General features: G+C 37.9%; 1 long non-coding RNA gene across 1 annotated transcript in view; it reads left to right on the top strand.

Moving 5' to 3' along the window:
* Positions 1 to 4,828: 4,828 nt before the first annotated feature.
* Positions 4,829 to 17,238, top strand: part of LOC138705235 (uncharacterized) — a 118,060-nt gene continuing 105,650 nt past the window's right edge. Inside the window, exon 1 of the long non-coding RNA XR_011333674.1 lies at positions 4,829 to 4,929. This is a non-coding gene — a long non-coding RNA (uncharacterized lncRNA). The remainder of the gene's footprint in view (positions 4,930 to 17,238) is intronic.

Raw genomic sequence — 17,238 nt, 5'->3', positions numbered from 1 at the left:
GGGTCACACTAACTGAACATGTTTTATCCGAAGCTGCACGTTTGTCTGCCATTAAGCACAATGAAAAAGTGTCTGCTAATCGCAAAATATTAGGTCGTCTTCTTCAAGCTGTAACTTTCTTAGGAAAACAAGCACTAGCTTTCAGGGGAAACAATGAAGAGTTGGAGTCAAAGAATTGTTAGACTATACTGCACAAGAAGAACAATTTATGAAGGGCCACTTATCTTTTTCTTTTCTTCTTCTTCTTCTTCTTCTTCTTCTTCTTCTTCTTGTTTCAAAGGCATTTCGGCAGATATCCAAATCGAACTGATTAACCCCTTTACTCCCACTGTTCCCAAATGGGAACATGCATTATTTACGGCGTAAATGATTTGAGAGGACCAATAATCATCTTATTTTGTTTCTTATGTGTCAATAAGTAGGAATATATAAGAAACACCAACATTTTAATAAAAAATAATTTGGGCATAAATGGGTTAATATCAATTCTGAAATATTTATATTCCAATCATTGAAAGTGTCTTGGGATCAAATGGGTTAAGATTATCACGTCAGTTCTAAATGAACAGATTCAGAGATAAATTAAAGAAGCTTGCATGAGATATTCAATGTTTCGTCCACTTGTACAGATACAATTTTGTTAGCTTGATGCTTAATAACTTGGTATACAGTAGATACTGAAATTTGAACTGACTAGTTACAGATCTAATTATCATCATCATCATCATCATCATCATCATCATCATCATCACCACCACCACCACCACCATCATCAAGTAATCTAAGATTTTAAAATAGAATATTAATAGGATTGAGTATATCACGATCCCAGAAGCTAAGCTTAAAGGTTGAGACCCTGGAAAAATGTGTATTACCAGTCCTACTGTATGGATGCCAAACCTGGTCACTAACATCAAAACAGAGGTGTATGCTTCAAACCTGCCAACGCAGTATGGAAAGAAAAATCCTGCAACTTTCTCTGAGGAACAAAGTAAGGAACGAGGAGCTACGCAACCGTACCGGCATGAAAGACGTCCTAAACACCTCAGAAAGTCTGAAGTGGAAATGGGGAGGGCACGTGGTAAGGATGGACCACAGACGATGGACGCACAGACTGACATTGTGGGATCCCAGGATCGGCGGAAGAAGAGTGGAACGCCAGACAACTAGATGGGCCGATTTCTTCAAGAAGAAGGCAGGAGCACATTGGATGAGCAGTACAAGAGACAGACAGCTATGGAGAAATCTAGAAGCCACCGTCCTCAGTGTATAGTGTGGTGCGAATCTTACAAGTGCATATAGTGTTTGTGTACATAGAACACTCCTTAGGATCGGCTCACCTAACAAGTGAAGTCTACCGAGCCAAGCCCTGTCAATCAGGAGGCCCTTGCCCTTGCGGGATCTAGCAGGCTAAATTTATTTTTATTTATTTTATATCACGATTTAAAAGAAAACTATTAATTTGTTTGAAATTAATAGAATTTGATAGGTACTCACTTATATTGTATATATTGCTTCTAGTTTGTACCGTAAATCTAACAAAAATTGAGTGTCGACAACTTTTTTATATAGTCTACAGAGACCATATTGCCACGCTACGCCACTGTTCTATACATCATAACGTCCACCAACAAACAATACGATCAAGTTACTATTCATCTGTAATTATCTGCTGGACATTTATTGACATATTTCTAAATCCTTGTTTCCATAACTGATGGTACTTTTCAACATATCACATATGAAATTTTAAAAAATATGTAGCTATAACTAATTCATTCAACATATGTTGTTCAACTGTTTTTAATTGTTTTTAACTGTTTTATAATTAAGACGTCATATCTATTGTACATAATACTTTGTAACTCTGGTGTTTTCTTATTTGCCAATGATGTACAAATATTTAAAAAAATCACGTATGCACTCTACTCTAACATGCTCCTAAAAAAACTTATTTGATTTTTTAGTTTTTGTCGTAATGGCACAATTCACTCATATTGTAAGTCAACCAGATATTCTATAATGTGTTTTTGTCATGTTCAGATGGGATATGATGTTTCAGTAAGGCGAAACCGCTCGTCGTAATATTATATATACAGAATGTTTCCGCGGTGGTGTTACAAACTTTCAGGGATGATGGCGAAGGGCACGTATATCAATTTGAGATAAGGAACCATGGTCCGGAAATGACTGAGTCGAAAGTTATAAGCAAAAATAGTTGTGTGGAAATGGAATTGTAATTTGGTACCACGTGCCCTCCTTCCCTTAACTTTTAGAACAATCGTGGAAAAATAGTATGGGCCGGATGTCTCCTAAGTGGGTACTTGCCCGATACAATCTGTGAGCTTGTCTACTGTTCCCATTGGCTCATCCGTATTCTAAAATCAGGTCTGCTTATTCCGCTCTCGTGTACTCCTCCATTTCACTGGGACTGATCGACTGGACACTGCAACTTGTACACAGACGTGCATATCAGGACCAACCATGTCCGTTACACATTACTCCATCTGCATTGCTTTAGTGTAGTTTCCTGTCCCCATCTCTCAGACAGCGCACTGAATGGAATACTGTAAGTATGTAAACAACGTAAACAACTTCATATGAATACAGTATGTGTAAAATGTACTGATAAATACACATAAATAAGGTGTACAGAGGAATAAAATTATTTCATTTCCACACAACTATTTTTGCTTGTAACTTTCGACTCGGTCATTTCCGGACGGGTTCCTTATCTCAAATTGATACATGTGCTCTTCGCCATCATCCCTGAAAGTTTGTAACACCATCTCGGAAACACCCTGTATATATACTCAATGATATAATTCATTGTTTTAAGTGATAAGTATTGATTAAACTGTAACCTAATATAATTGATTCATTGGTAACTTATCTGAAAACGACAGTGCCTGTCAAATTATTTTCAATCAAACTAATAATCGACACCTACACATGTTACAATAGGTACTTTTTTATTTTCTTCTGCTCTGACTATTTCGAATGTGCCATGTGTGTGTGTGAGCTATCACCTATACCCATAGCACAGTTAACCTGTTACCTCCACTCTGTGACAAAACTTTGACCTTTAGTCATAACTGGCTGCGAATCTGATTTCACTGCTCTCTAGAGCTCCCCAAATTTATTATGACGTAGGGTGAACATCTCTCCCTTACACTGGTTGAGATTTTATGAGAAAATTTCTTTGCTCACGAGGACTCGAACCAAAGGTAATTCTGTAACTCTAGTGCAAGACATGACGCCTTAGACCACGCAGATACGTCGCTGAACTGATTGTTAGTATTACGGTGGAAAAGTTATATTTGGCTGGGACTCTTCATTTGATGTCATCGAGGCTCTACCTATCTTTGTCTCATATGAAATTAAGGGAAAAGGTAGGATGGAATTAACTGTATTGGTGCATTTCGAATGTTTAAATTGAGGTATAACTCTTATCGTCCGAACTTGTACACCATAAATATCGTGCCAGTTAATGCCAGGGATGGAACCTGATTTTGCGAGTTATAAACTGGCGCTGTAGCATTGAGCTATGTGTCGATGTGCAAATTCTACCATCCCTTTGATTTTACTGCATTTTTATTTTTTTTATTATTGTATAAAACCGGAACTGCGCGTTCAGACCTACGTGAACTTTGTTCACGAACATTGTCACAAATATGTTCGCAAATTCCCTCGTCGCCCAAGCAAGACGAATATTTCGTTTAGTTTGTATGTATGTATTTCTTAACACTGTAATTGGGTATACACACGGCGGCAGTGATACAATAATAAAATTACAATACTTACAGTAATAAAGTAACATAGACATAACATACTTACTTACTGGCTTTTAAGGAACCCGGAGGTTCATTGCCGCCCTCACATACGTCCGCCATTGGTCCCTATCCTGAGCAAGATTAATCCAGTCTCTATCATCATATCCCACCTCAATCAAATCCATTTTAATATTATCTTCCCATCTACGTCTCGGCATCCCTAAAGGTCTTTTTCCCTCCGGCCTCCCAACTAACACTCTATATTCATTTCTGGATTCGCCCATACGTGCTACATGCCCTGCCCATCTCAAACGTCTGGATTTAATGTTCCTAATTATGTCAGGTGAAGAATACAAAGCGTGCAGTTCTGTGTTGTGTAACTTCCTCCATTCTCCTGTAACTTCATCCCTCATAGCCCCAAATTTTTTCCTAAGCACCTTATTCTCAAACACCCTTAACCTATGTTCCCCTTTCAAAGTGAGAGTCCAAGTTTCACAACCATAAAGAACAACCGGTAATATAACTGTTTTATAAATTCTAAGTTTCAGATTTTTTTGACAGCAGACTGGATGATAAAAGCTTCTTAACGAATAATAACAGGCATATCCCATAGGCTATTTATATTATGTTTAATTTACTCCCGAGCGTCATTTATATTTGTTACTGTTGCTGCAAGGTATTTGAATTTTTCCACCTCTTCAAAGGATAAATTTCCAAATTTTATATTTCCATTTCGTACAATAATAATAATAATAATAATAATAATAATAATAATAATAATAATAATAATAATAATAATAATAATAATAATAATAATGTCGAAGAAGAAGAATTGGAGTGATATGGAGATGAAACGGAGCTAATCTAGAAAACTTCTCTCGGCACCATCTTTCTTAATTTCAGTTAGACCCGTCGGGATATCGGTCTTTTTACTCTCAATATTTCATAACTTTTGGTCAGGTTTTAAACTCCATACCTTCAGTCTCAAGGGCCATTTTTCGTTTTGGGACCGACTGACCGATAGATTAATAATTGTCTCTTCTTGTCTGTTACAGCGGACAGCAGCTTTCTGTTGGCCAACGCCCAGATCGTGGACTTCCCGATCGTTTACTGCAACGAGTCCTTCTGTAAGATCTCTGGCTACAATCGTGCTGAGGTGAGTCCAGTAATGAGCTACAGCCTACGGCACCTGTACCACATGGTGTACTGCATTAGGTGGGCTTGTTAGGCCCGAAAAGTTATGCTTCCTATTTTCTGCATTATGAATATGATTTTGAATATTAATTTTGAATATACTATAATAGTACATTATGCAACGAGCCTATAACGGCAGTAATTAAGACGCGAGTACGTTTGTTTATGAAACGAGCTCAAGCGAGTTTCATAATTTTCATACGAGCGTCTTAATTACCATTATAGGCAAGTTTCATACGACTTTATATGCTCGACCATGTTTCTAACTTGAAATTATTCATAAGTTTTCATGTTGTGGTTATGTAAGTAACGAACGGAGCTGACCTGAATTGTGAGATGTGCGCAGACGCGAAAGTATTGATTTTTTCCGAGGCACGAATATCATTGATCTTGATATAACCTGGAAATTGATTTAGAATTGAAAAACGAGATGACAAATTGAATTTATTTGAATATTATTTACAATTAACGCTAATTATTATAGTAACAGAATATAACCTTCTGCGACAGTATTGGATTTCCAGCCTCCGTGACTTTTCGCTAATTGTTTTTCGATTGCATATCCGAGAATAATCGATACTGGCGGGTTTATAACGGTACAATGGTGGTTTTTCATTGGCTGAACAACTGAATCATAATGAATAGGTGTACTTTAATGAGGTACATTAAAGGGCTACTACCAGGTGTATAATTACTACATTTCGGCATGGTCGAGCATAAACATATTCTTAACATTCTCACTCATATCGTGCGCAGTTTAATTCTATTCACCAGAAAGCACAACATAATACTAAATTTATCATCTTAAACATATACAGAGTGAACGTGAAAAAGTCTTGGAGATTTTCAGAGCGAATAGCTCATGTTGCATGTAACAAAAAACTTAATATCACATTGGTGGAAAGTTAATAGTTTTTCCAGAAAAAAAAAATGTTTTTTCTTAAATGATTAACAACCTCTTATTCTGTAACTATTGCGAGTAGGATCGTGATTTTTATCCATATTTTATAGGAAAACTAGTAAAGAATAATTTATTCCTCTGAGGTTTTTCAATAGTGTGACGGTTTTCGTGTGAATTTAATTTTAAAAACCTCTAAGTTCAAGCCACTTCACGCAGAGAGTATTCCGAATCTCAGCGCTGAGCAATCTGGTGACATCACGGTGTTCCGAATTTCAACGATGACGTCACTGATGCTCCACCGGTGTCGCACCGGTTCCATCAGCTTGCAGAGGTGGGGGCAGTCTACATCAGCCGCCATCAGTGAATCTGATTGGTTCTTGTATAGGGCGGGAATTAGCAGACGAATGACATCGTGCACTGTTGTGTCATGGCGGTGTGTTCTGCTTTAGTTCTGCTGTATTGTTTGCAATGAGCACAACGTAAAAACAATATGTTAATGTCTTATGAGCGAACATGTCAACGGACCAGTTATTACTACCGGTTCAGGAAATAAATTGTTTATGCTTTTTTTTCTTTGAACGAGATGATAGTACGGAAATTTCGCAAAATCTTGCTAGCATAGCACAGACAACAACTTGTACAGCCTCCATAATAGCCATAGAACCTTCCAGCAGTTTTGTTCCTATTTCGCTGCAGCGTGACGTCATTGTCGTTCACCGGTCCGGTGAGATTCAGAATACGCTGGATGCGAGTTGGTTGCAACACAGCGCCAGAGAACAGCTCGTCTAGCGAGACACTCCTAGTCGTTGACCTTTTACATCTGTATCACGAGAAGAGTGTGTTGGCGGTGATGTTGCCGGACTGCTGAAACTTCAAACTTAATTTTCTAATTAACCGTGCATTTAATCACAAAACGTAATACAGGTTTTCTATTCATTTCAGTGTATCCTATCGTCCCTTTCAATCTCCAAGTTATTTCACTTGCATCCTATAGGGTTACATAATAGAAAAATGTAAAATAACAGTAACTTGTATGACTAATTAGTAGGTATTATACACTGACGTATGCAATTTAAAACTATGTACGGTGGAAGCTCTTTACGTTAGACAGAAAACAAGTTCGACATCCCATAGTTCGACTGCTTACGTAGGAGAATCAGACACGCCCCTATACGGGCACTAAGAAATGAGTTTGCCATTTGAATGGGAATTGGTTCTGTGTCTTTATTTTTATTTTATTGGGTTATTTTACGACGCTGTATCAACGTCTAGGTTATTTAGCGTCTGAATGATATGAAGGTGATAATGCCGGTGAAATGAGTCGGGGGTCCAGCACCGAAAGTTACCCAGCATTTGCTCGTATTGGGTTGAGGGAAAACCCCGGAAAAAAACCTCAACCAGATAACTTGCCCCGACCGGGAATCGAACCTAGGCCACCTGGTTTCGCAGCCAGACGCGCTGACCGTTACTCCACAGGTGTGGACTTCTGTGTCTTGTAGTAATACTTTTGTTAAAGGAAAACAGAATATTTTACTGATTAGGACATCCATATTTAATCACGGATTTTAAATTAATGAACTCTTCTTTTTCTATTTGAGAATTGTGTCGTTTGTGAGGCGGAACTGTCGAAGCCCACTTTGGTACTAGAAGCGCATACACAAGTCTCGGGGAGGGCAGGAAATGCAAGTACAGTACTGTATTCGTTGATGGATAACCAATAAGAATTTGTATTCATTTCAGCTGCCACACCCACTACCCTTATTGGACTGAACTTTCAATTCTGTTCAGTCGAACTTCGGAGAGTCCACTGTACCTAGTTTAAGGACAACAACTAAAATATTATATATATATATATATTATTTATATTATTTTAATGTACCGAAGTGCATATGATATTTCCATGCAGATATTCTGCGTCATCATACGATGAAAGAGTAATGGAACGGAGAAAAATTCTCTCCGGCGCCGGGATTTGAACCCGGGTTTTCAGCTATACGTGCTGATGCTTTATCCACTAAGCCACACCGGATACCCAACTCTTGGGTTCCCTCTAGTGGCCGTCCTCTGCACTACGTCATAGATGTCTATGAACTTAGGACTGAAGTCCACACATGAGAGAATTTTTCTCTGTTCCATTACTCTTTCATCGTATGATGACGCAGAATATCTGCATGGAAATATCATATGTACTTCGGTACATTAAAATAATATATATGATATGCGTAAATCACTCAGTGATTTAAGACGGCGCTTATTCCGTCGGATCCTGGCCAACTAGTCACTCATAACAAGTGCACCTCAGCACATATGTGGACTTCAGTCCTACGTTCATAGACATCTATGACGTAGTGCATAGGGCGGCCACTAGAGGGAACCCAAGAGTTGGAACTTAAACTGAGACGATTCTGTCCGGCGCCGGGGTGGGTATCCGGTGTGGCTTGGTGGATAAAGCATCAGCACGTAGAGCTGAAAACCCGGGTTCAAATCCCGGCGCCGGAGAGAATTTTTCTCCGTTCCATTACTCTTTCATCGTATAACTAAAATATTGCTGAGAACTCTGTAATAAAATTAATTATTATCTTGTATGATGCGCTTTAGATAAAGATTTCATGCTCTTTAAAGCAAGCGATACTCATTAACTTGCTGCTGGAAATGTACACACGATCTTCCATACAGTGGGGGTAACGTATGATAGGAAAATGATCCCTACAAGCCGTTATGAACAAGCTTATGAAGTCATATTTCGCTACTACTCACTGTAGCTCGAAAGTCTGATCAAGAAGCTGGTTGGACACCGATCCCACACACCGCAACAGTTGAAATTTCACATGAAAATTTCTTTCTCAACAAAGACCCCGACCAGCGCGTGACGTGAGTCCACGCATGACTTTTCGACTACGCTGCTACGCCGCGAGAAGCCCCGGTAGAATGATGATGATGATGATGATGATGATGATGATGATGATGATGATGATGATGATGAAATATCTTTTCTTCAAATAAAAATGTTCAATTAAAATTATTCACGATATTGGTACCTACATTTGAAAAACGTTTAGTACATGTTTGCTACCTTGATATTTGTCGGTGCACTAAGGGCCGATTGTATAAACCATTTAATCTTAGATCAGAGGTTAAATTGATCCTCGTTCTAGCTGAACTTGGAATTTTGTGTTGTATAAAGTCTATTCTGAGATTAATTTGCCTTAAACTAAAGTCAATTTTGACTGAAGAAATTTCTCCGATTAAGTTAGATGATCCAAGTTCAGTTATTTCTTTTCTGTTTGAAATATACGAGTGGCAGATTGTGCAAAAAGAATAACCATTGTTATTAATATTAATAGATATGGTAGATATATATATATATATATTTTTTTTTCAATTTCTTGCCTTAATACACAAACATTCTTATATTTTATAAGGCTTTATCGTGTTCAGCAGTATCAAATAACATAACCTATAATTATATTATGTTTATAACAACCATTAATTATTTATGGATATGATAGGTACATTCATAAGTTTTCAATTAATTGTATTACTAAACGAAAATTGTCGTTTTATAAAGCTTTATTATGTTTAGCAGTATCAAACACCATACCATGATAACAATATGGAGAAAGGTCAACCTTCTTCTTATTGTCCGCCATTATTTACAATGCACAAAACAAACCAGTGTCTCCAACAGAGTGTATGGAAAATCTCCAAAATGTAGTTGGAAAGTCGCTAGATTTCTCATTATCAACAAAGAAATATTAAATTTTTTCACTATAGGGTGCTAAAAAGGTCGCTAAATCCCTATTTAAGCAATATAAAAGTTAAAAAAAATTGTCGTTGAAAAAGAGTTAAAGTCGCTAAATTGGCAACACTGAACAAACCTGTACAACATGGCCCGCGCATTACATACTTCATCTGTTTATGCGATGTTGCCAAATCCTTTTCAGATGAACTTGGATTGCATTTGAACCAAGGTAATTTGATCGCAGAAAAGTTTTATATAATAGAAGAAGTGTCTGATCAAAGTTGATCTTTAGTCAAGGAGTTTTATACAATTGGGCCTAAGAAAGTTAAAAAATATAGTTCTTCATTAGTAGGGTTTGTGACGCCCTCTCTTAAACAACTAAAACTCCGTAGCTGCACCAGTAAGATGGCAAGTTCGTGAAACAGACTGAAGCGTCCCTCGTGGTCCGTTCTGTATTCTGTAAACCAACTCTGCAACCCCACGCAGTTTGAGGCCTTTAATCCCAGACTTAAGCCTGGCTTCCCCAGGGCACAACTTCACGAATGGCGAGGTTCAAGTCTCCACAGTTTGACCCGAAAACAAGGTGACAATTCCCAGCGGACTATGCACAGTAGATTAAGTTCCTAGACTTTTCTCTGCATACATCTGTTAAAGTACTTTTGTACCCATAAATCGATGAATAACGTAAGCAAAAATTCGATATTTGAAAAGTAGTAACCGTAGTGTACGCATCTGTAGAGCACGGAGTCATTCGTTGTGAAGTAACGATTGCTTCTTATTATGTATGTATTTATTCACACTGCAGTGGGTATATATACCCGGTGGCAGTGGTAACTAACTACACTCAATAATGACAATAATAAACTTATTAATTAAAAATACAATTAATAATAATACTAATAATTAATACTAACAATAATTAATAATAATAATAATAATAATAACAACAACAGGGAATATACTAAATTAAATGCAACGATCACTTAAAATAACATTTGAAATAAATCTAATTTGTATCTTAAAACTAAGATCGAACTAAAACCCACGAGCATGATATGTTCATATCTGCACAAGTACCTTTCAAATTACACTCATTTCGCTGTCAACTCACTCACTGCAATGGAACTACGACACATTTCACTGATTCTATCCTGATTTCACTAACACATCAAAAAAATTTCACTGTTCAAATACTATGCACTGCCACTATAAACTATAAAGCTTCACTGACAGGAACACGTTTCACTTACACAGCACACTTCACTGACGTGGAATTAATTTGTTTAAAGTCAACCGAGGATCATTTTATGGTTTTTCTCGGAAAGGGTTAAAGCCAAGGATGGATACCGACAAACAAAACAATTTTGTATTTGTCTCTCGCCCCACCGAGCTTCCTATCTGGTAGGAATATCGTGAGAATGATCTAATAGAGATATGATAAAATGCAACAGTTTTCCGAGGCTTTCTGCGCCTGTAATGTGGATGACCTTATAGACAGGTTTGGAAAAGTTAGTTTTAGAGTTGAACAACGATCGAGAAAGCAAGAGTAACAGCGCCCGCAAACCCGACAACCCGCATGACAGTCGTTGATTGCCTAAGCGAACTTTCAAGACATCGGGAATGGTCAACTCTCGAACGTCAAGCAACCTTGATTCGCCACAGTTGTTCATACCAGACTGAACTTTTATCTAATTTGGGAACTGTTATAGTATAAACAATCAAGTAGCCTATTTGAAACATCATCTCTACCTTTCAGTATAAAATAATCCGTTCCCCAATCTTTATTTAATTAATAGGGCTTTAAAAATCAACCTACAGTTTGTCGCGTAAATTAATTATTAGGTGCTAATAAACTCCTAAAATGAACACTAATATACACTTAAAAATAAACACTTAAAAAGTAAAGTAAAAGTAATGTACTCATCCATATGAAGCAAGGGTTTTAACTCCAGTAACTTTGTAGCCGTTCGAACAGAGCCATAGGAAATTCCCATTAACTGAGATAGACGTCAAAGTGATTTTCTAAGGTAATTTTTTTAGAACTATGTCCAATGTTACCTAGATTTTCTTCTGTGAGTACTGTACGTGGCTGTCTACGCTTCTTACCAACAACGCTTCCCGTTTCACGAAATTTATTTACCAAACTTTGAATCGAAATTCGATTTGGAAGTTGGACACCAGGGAATCTCTATTGAAGCACGAACCGATTCTGTACGCACTTATGAAACATACATGAATACTTTTTGGGGAATGAATACCTTAATTGAGCCATTTAGCTTAATTAACACACGTATTAAGTCGCATAAAGAACACGTGCTTATCTTGCAAAAGTACAACTCACACTGACGTCTGACGCGACCTTGAGCGCTGTAGAGAAGGGAAATTTATAACCGCCTTAGCAGCTGGTTCCGCCGCCTACCTTAAGCCGTAAAATATTGGGAGCGCGAAGAATTATTCACCCAGTATGTGAGTACACACTGTGTGTATACATTGTTTCAAAAATGATGGCCAATAATTTACAGATGAAACTCACAAACTGAAAGAAGTAAAAAAAGCTCCTATAACCTTTGGTTCGCTAATTAACCGTTCATGCGATAGTCCCTTAGGCAGAGGAGAGCCTGTATCGTGTCCTCCTAGGTCACCGGATTTAAATCCGATTAGGTTTCTGTGTTTGGGGTCATGTAAAAAAGCCTAGCTTACACTTCTGATGTCAACACACTTCAGGAATGTCAGTTTCGGATCGGTGTGATTTTCAGCAAATAAGGAATGATCTATGATTGCCCGAGATGATTCGACATTCACTAAAGAGGAGAGCACAATGTTGCGTTCAGATGTATGAACACTATTTTAAACATCTGCTCTAAATAGAATTCAATTAGGGATGTCTGTTCAGCGAGAAATGTTAACAGATACAGCTCGACCAAGTTAAGTCTGCGAGCCGAGAGGGGAAGTTGTAGGCAGGTTTGTAGTGAAAGGAGGCGGTAACGAAAGGAGACCTGTACAGTCACATACGACAGTAAAGTTTTCCTTCTGCGCTTCAGTTCATAGAGCGGTAATGAAAACGTAAGAACACTCCGAGAACAAGACACTTTGAAATAGACTATACTTCTATATCTGCTTGACACACTTTCGACAGTGAGGTTTGGCGTTCCGATTGGCAAGCGTGGGCATAGGAGAGAAAGTAGCATGAGGAGGGGAGGTTAGGAGACAGCATAACGGTTGTCAGAGCTTGCCTTTTTCTGAAGACAAGGACAACAACTGCGTGGTGTATTTCAAACGATGTACACACTTTGAAATCTGAGCCTCAAATGACCTATGTGGCAACTGTGTTTTGCCTCTACATTCCTCTACACTCCATCCGGGTATCCCCACTCGCAGACTTGACTTGGGCAAGCTGTAATGTGCATTAGCTTCTCAACAGTTAATTTGCAAAACAGTGTGTAACAATGTGTATTGGAGCTTTTTTGTTTATCTTACTTTGTACTTTTCATCTGTAAATTATTGACCATAATTTTTTAAGATTATATATATATATATATATATATATATATATATATATATATAGGGTAAAGAGTACGAGGTCCACACCTGTGGAGTAACGGTCAGCGCGTCTGGCTGCGAAACCAGGTGGCCCGGGTTCGAATCCCGGTCGGGGCAAGTTACCTGGTTGAGGTTTTTTCCGGGGTTTTTCCTCAACCCAATACGAGCAAATGCTGGGTAACTTTCGGTGCTGGACCCCGGACTCATTTCACCGGCATTATCACCTTCATATCATTCAGACGCTAAATAACCTAGATGTTGATACAGCGTCGTAAAATAACCCAATAATAAAAAGAAAGAGTTCGAGAAATGCTATTGGACTACTGCGAACAATCGGCGAAAGATATCTAGAGAAGAATAAAAGAGTGTATGTAGTATTTATGGATCTGAAAAAGGCTTTTGGCAGAGTGGATTGGAATAAACTGATGAGGATCCTGAAGAAATTAGGTGTGAATTGGAAAGAAAGGAGCCTGTTCTGTAACCTTTATATGAAACGAGTCAAAGTCAGGATAGGAGAAGAAATGTCAGAGAAAAGTGAAATATCACATAACATGTTCAATATCTAATTGGAGGATTTAGTGAAGAACTGTTTCCAGAACATGGGAGAGTGATAGTAGGAGGAAGTAGACTAAAAATTTGCTGTTGATATGGCTTTGTTAGCAGAAGAGGAGATGATACTAAAGGATATGCTACTGGAGCTAAATGAAAGCTGTGAGCAGTATGGGATGAAGTTGAATGCAAAGAAGACGAAGACCATGGTTGTCGGAAGAGTAGACAAGTGAACAGATTCAAATACTTGAGTTGTACTATAAGCAGTAATATGAGCTCCAGCCAGGAAATAAAAAGAAGGAGAGCAATAGTCAAGGAAGCATTTAACAGAAAAAGGAGCACTTTCAACTGACCTCTGAAAAAAGAACTAAGAAAAATACTAGTGAAGTGCTTTGTGTGGAGTGTGGCATTGTATGGTGCAGAAACATGAACATTACGACGAAGTGAAAGAAGGTACTAGAAGCATTTGAAATGTAGATATGGAGGAGAATGGAGAGTGTGAAATGGATAGACAGAATAAGAAATTGAGCTGTTTTTAGAAAGAATGGGTGAAGAAACAATGTTGCTAAAACTGATCAGGAAGAGACAAATGAATTAATTGATTGGGTCACTGGCTGAGAAGAATCTGTCTACTGAAGGATGCACTGGAAGAAATGGTGAACGGGATAAGAGTTCGGATCAGAAGATCATATCAGAGATAGACGATATTAAGATAAATAGATCATATGAGTAAACTAAGAGGAAAGCAGAAAATAGGAAAAATTGGAGAATGCTGGGTTTCATTGATAGTTTTTTTACCCAAGGGTCGGTCGTTAACTACAAACCCTACATTCTCCAATCTCCTTCCTCATTCAAATTGATATGATTTCTAAAATCTATTATGTTAGTAATAAATTGATAAATTGAGATTGAGTGCAAATTCCTGTCGTCCTAAGATCTTGCTGGAGCTTGGTTCATTCACTTGTAATAATTTGTTTACTATTAGCAACTCCAGGTATCTTAACAATGAAGGACAAGGTGTCAATCTTTTTTACCTGCTCTGTCTGAACGTTAATATAAATTTACTATCAGTAGGAATAATTCTATATAGCTATTATAATCAAAATGTTCTTAGTCTCTTTTAACTGGGCGATTTCATTTTCCATTTTATTATACATAAAAACATCACATCGTCAGATTCTCGAATTAAGAATTGTGTATTATTATTATTATTATTATTATTATTATTATTATTATTATTATTATTATTATTATTATTATTATTATTAAGCCTGATAAGCTATGAAAACTCTTGGTTGCTGAGTTTACAACATACGAGTAATATCACTGCATCCTTTACTGACAAACAATTTTTCAGTTATGATACATTTCTAAAAATTTTAGGTTCTTCTTCAGATTGTCCAAATATCTAAGCCTAGGTCTTCCTAGTCGTCTTTTCCCTGAAGGAGTCTCTGAGTTTTTTACTCTTCCTTCATCTGGGCTCTAACCAGATGTCCAACCCATCGCAGTCTTCTTGCTTTAATTCTGGTCACAATATCAGGTTCATTATAAAAATCACAAATTTCTATATAATTGTGTATTGATGTTTCCAAATAAAATCCTATTGATTTTTTCTAATAATTATTAATATCTTGTACATCCTTTCCGAATTAATTACCTCATAGATACTGAATATCAATAAAAGTATTTGAATCATTTGGGAAAAATTGCTGTCTACGTGGAGACGGAATGACTAAAACATTTTGGGTGCTATTCATAGACATTTCGCTAGCCCGCTCTACGAATGTGCTAAACTATTCCCGGCTATTGAGTGATTACTTGTACAGGTTTCATATCATATGATAACACTAACACTGGTTTATGAATACGAAAAACGCTAGTTCTCTGATCATCCACCGGAAGCCAGCGCTAAGAATGTCTATGAATATGGCCCTTTGTGTTTTTGGTGTCAGAGGTGCGAATTTAAAGATAGGTTCTTTGTAGCAACATAGTACTTTCTTTGTAGCATCACAGTACTTTCTGTATATACCTACTCTATACAATTAGAAAGTAACTTTTTATTTTGTTTATTTTACGACATTTTATCAATTGTAATTAGGATCTGAGTGAAATGAAAGTGTTATTGCCAGCGTAATGAGTCCAGGATCCAGCGCCAAAGTTACCCAGCATTTGTTCTTAACGAGTTGCGGGGAAACCTCGAGAAAATCCCCAATCAGATAACTTGTCGCAACCAAGATTTGAACCCGGGTCCGCTCGTTTCACAGCCAGACACGCTAACAGTTACTCCCCAGCGGTGAAGTGTTCGAACACTTTGTACGTGCTGTGTTTAGCAGCGTCTATACTAGTGATAAGCAGGACCAATGCTGTGGATAGTATTTGTGCTACGTACGAGGTCGTTGCTATAGCCTAGTGGCATTGTTGCCGCTCAGCCGAGGTGTAGAATTCCGCTGAGCTGCTGTCGCTGCGCTGCGTTGAATAGTTGAAATTTATAACCGCTGCACGAAAACAAATGCAATCCGCTGCCCGCACCATAAAGTAACAAGGAATTGTGGGACGAATTTATCAAAACAGCATCGCTGCTATGTGGTGTATGCACTCCCTGATTCATGCATGTTTTATGGAGTGCGAATTTACCAATAGTGCCTACCGTTGGCACGACTGAAATTTCAAAGCGTGTAATGTAACCTTTACCTACAAACTGAAAGAAAATTTTATTGGTATACCACTACATTTTTCTCCTCCTTCTTCATTTTTGTCGTGCTCTTTATTTTCGTTCATTTGTTTTCTCCCTTCTGCGTGCATTTCCTAACATTTTTATTAATTTTCCCGTTTTCCTATGCCACTATATGTGTAATTATTTTTTCTTTTACATTTTTTTTACCTTTGTCACCTAATTTTTCCTTCGCCATTTCTTCATTTTCCTTATTATAGTCCCGTCGCTCTAATTTCCGGCAGCCAATCGCGTTGCAGGTCGGCTACATTTAAACGTATGCGTCTTGTTATTCGCTGAGGAAGACGTTATTCATTTCTTAAGGCTCGATAAATACTTAATACTGGGTGTTCAGTTCAAAATGTGTCTTGGCTCGCTGTATGCCGTCATGTGGCTAGCTGATGAGCCTAGAGAATTCAATCTTCCTACACTTCCGCAGCTCAGGTTTATAACCTAAGAGGCAGAGAAGTTGGCTAGCAAGTACGGCGTTCATTCTGAAGAGTACGTACCGATACGTATGGTAACGCCGGTAGTGGCAGGAATGTGAACTGTTTGGAAATACGTACTGTAGGGATATGGGGAGAGGGTTAAGACGATTACTTACGTATTTGTTGACATTAACTTCGACGGTCAACATGGACACGGAGCATTTGATTTGTGTTGTGGAATGTTACCGTACGCAACCGATGATAACAAATACCCTGCGTACGACTTGCCGGCGTAAAACATAGTTCGAAAGAGGTTATGGTAGCACACAGACCGTACAGACCGCCATCTGTTGCTACGACGTTCAAGTTATACCGTACACGTTCTCAAGTTCAGATTGAAG

Source organism: Periplaneta americana, chromosome 8 (genome assembly GCF_040183065.1).
Source record: "Periplaneta americana isolate PAMFEO1 chromosome 8, P.americana_PAMFEO1_priV1, whole genome shotgun sequence".
In the NCBI taxonomy this organism is placed as follows: domain Eukaryota; kingdom Metazoa; phylum Arthropoda; class Insecta; order Blattodea; family Blattidae; genus Periplaneta; species Periplaneta americana.
The sequence above is the reverse complement of the archived record's forward strand: the minus strand, read 5'-3'. Positions and strand labels throughout refer to the sequence as shown.